Below are 3,175 nucleotides of genomic sequence, written 5' to 3' on the forward strand. Positions count from 1 at the left end.
TGGGGTTGTTAACCAATGTCGTAAAACAACATGTGTACTACTGTTTCATGAGAAACTATTTGTTCTGTAAAAAAAATGTTCTGCCTGGAGAAAGAGGAGGTACTTTAGCTTTTGTTCTGATTGGTTTGTTTTCCAGGGACTGCCTAATTCTAAAATTCCTAGAAGAATCCCTAGGCATATTTTATGGGGTATGGCATATCAGGTTCATTTTTGCCAGCTCTTGCTTCCCTCACATTCCTGTTGCACAACTTCTCCCTCCTACACCTCAGGAAGATGGCTCTGCAGATCCTCAGAGGACTCATGACAGCAGCTGTGATGGTGATGCTGATGGTGCTGAGCACCTCCATGGCCCAGGATGGAGACACCCCACGTAAGTGCAGGGCAGCTGCTCATCAGAGGCACTCCAGTGCAAAGCAGACTTCTGGGGACCCTGATGGGGGCCTGAGGGTGGGGAACACTGTTCCCAGATTACAAAGCCCAAGGATGGCTTGGAGGGGTACTTATCACAGTGAAGATTTCTCTTACTCAGGAATGACAGGCTAGATTCTCAATCTGCCTCTCCACTGATGAGGGGGAGACTAGCACCTGTCCAGGGATACCCCCCAAAAACCAAACCCATCAGTGTCGAGTCAATTCCAACTCATAGCGATCCTATGTGACAGAGTAGAACTGCCCCATAGGGTTTCCAAGGCTGTAAATTTTTACGGAAGCAGACTGCCACATCTTTCTTCCACATCTTTCTTCTGTGGAACAGCTGGTGGGTTCAAACTGATGACTTTTCAGTTAGCAGCTGAGTGCTTAACTCCTGCACTACTAGGGCTCCTTTTGCCCAGGGATACAGACCTACTGATTTCAGGGTTATAGGAGGTCACAAACTGTGTATCTGTTACAACTCAGGACAAAGTGAGTGTGGTGCCATCCTAGAAGTGCTGAGTTTCTGAGTCATGATTTCCCACTCGAGTAACCAAAGGCACAATGATTTTTTAGCGTTAGTATCTACTCCCTGAATGTGAGCATAGGTTTCATAAAAATAAGCTTTTGAGATCTTAGAGATGGAAAATGGGGTGAGGACACACAGGGTGCTACCTTCAGCTGTTATTTACTACAGGTCAATGTAGTGTCAGTGTTGATGTCACCGTCAACTGGGCTAAGGGAAAAGGAGAGTTAGGGAGGAAAGATTCAGGATTTATTGTGCACTTCAAGCATTTCAACAGTGTATTTATATAAATTAGCTCATTTAATATTCCTTACAGCGTGGGGTGGGTGGTAGGTATTATGCTCCCCTTTTCATATATGTGAAAAACTTCACTCAGTAATAATGATTATTGCAGGGCAGACTAGACTCAGTTTTAAATGACTCAAAATCATGGGCTCTTTTTATGATTAAAATACTTCTTTACAGAAGGGAGGATTTTATTCCCTGTGACTATACTGGAGTAAAGGAACCTTATTCTATTGTTGAGGTAGGGAAGTGATACCAGGAGTAAACTGAGGCAAGGAAGAAGGTGCTTTTCTCAGGAGTCAAGTGAACTTCCATGTTGGGGTGGGGACACGGTCAGTATCCTTCCAGTTCCAGTACTTTCTCTTACCCCTTTTTACCTCCTTCTACAGTGATTCTTCTTATGTGGATAACTGCGGAGCCCAGAAGTGTCCAGAAGTGATCAGGACTATGATACTTAATGGGAAAGATGCATTGATCTCTGTCCTCACAAGGCAGCAACAATTTACAATCATTCATTTCATCATTTTCCAAGTCCAGTTGCCCTGTATCTATGAATGATAAACTGAGGCGGGAACATCTGTCATTCCAGGGCATGTCCTTAGGGTACAGGGCTTCTCTGACTTCCATCGTGGCATAATGGCAGATTCCAGAAACACTGAGACGCAAGGAGGGCACGCTGGAGGAGGAGGAGGAGGAGGAGGAGTAGGGGGAGTGTAACAACCTGGAAGAATCTGGGCGTTACTGCAGGAGGAGCGGACAGCAGGGCGGGGCTGGTGGCTGGACTTGGCCTGGGAAATTGCAGGTTCTTCCTGGGAATGGAGCCCTGAGCTGAGGGAAATGGTTTTGGGTTTACTCAGTCAGTTTGGCGGAGGCTGATGTGGTCCCACTCTATCGCTGCCTGTTTCGCGTGTAGAGTCATCACACTGAGGCCATCACTGACCAAAGCAGGTGTCTTTCTCCCAGGAGGTTTTCCTGTTCCAGGCAAAGGCTGATTGCTACTTCACCAACAGCACGGAGCGGGTGCCGCACGTCCACAGGTACATGTATAACCGGGAGAAGTTCGCACGCTTCGATAGCAACGTGGGGGAGTTCGTGGCGCTGACAGAACAGGGGCGTCCTCAAGCCCAGTATTGGAAGAGCCAAAAGGACGGCCTGGAGAGGGAGCAGGCTTTCCCGTACACTGCGTGCAGAGGCAGCTACAAGCAATTTATGCCATACACAGTGCAGCGGCGAGGTGAGCAGGCAGCCGTCTTTCCCACTCCTCCTCCTGACCCTTTCCCAACCCTTCTTCTTACTTGAGAGTCTCCTCAGCCCAGTGTCAGGTGGCCTACACTGAGCGGCCCTGTGGGTTGGGTCAGTGGGAGCCTGATGGAAGGAGCTCTTTGCGTGACAAAATACCCTATTTTTCAGGAGGAAAAATTAAGGTGAGAGTCGTGCACACCCAGGGTCATGGTGGAGGAGCCAGAGAGTCACAGTGCAACGTGATGAACGAGGTGGTGTCAGACCTCATCTAACTTGGTGGGAGGAAAGAATAATGAGAATCACTATTATCAATCCAAAGCTGATTCCTATGAAGTAAAGGTAAGACATACCTCCACCTCCACTCTCCAACCTTTTTTTTTCTGTAACTGAGAATGTCTTTATTGCTTCTTCATTCTTTTTTATTTATTTATTTTTATTGTATTTTAGGTGAAGGTTTACAGAACCAATAGTTTCTCATTAAACAGTCAGTACACATATTGTTTTATGACATTTGTTAACAACTCTACGACATGTCAACCCTCTCCCTTCTCAACCTTTTTTATTTTTTTGTGAAAATATACATAGCCAAAGATACACCATTTCAAAAATTTCTTCATGTACAATTCAGTGTCATTGATTGTGTTCTTCCAGTTGTGCTGCTATTCTCACTTTAGATGAAGGTTTACAGAACAAAACAGTTTCTCTTTAAAC

At 45.9% G+C, this 3,175-nt stretch overlaps 1 pseudogene; it reads left to right on the forward strand.

Moving 5' to 3' along the window:
- The first annotated feature begins 273 nt into the window (after positions 1–273).
- The window catches only part of LOC105756992 (HLA class II histocompatibility antigen, DQ beta 1 chain-like), a 13,775-nt pseudogene continuing 10,873 nt past the window's right edge, over positions 274–3,175 (forward strand).

This window comes from Trichechus manatus, unplaced genomic scaffold, assembly GCF_000243295.1.
Source record: "Trichechus manatus latirostris isolate Lorelei unplaced genomic scaffold, TriManLat1.0 scaffold00382, whole genome shotgun sequence".
Lineage (NCBI taxonomy): Eukaryota > Metazoa > Chordata > Mammalia > Sirenia > Trichechidae > Trichechus > Trichechus manatus.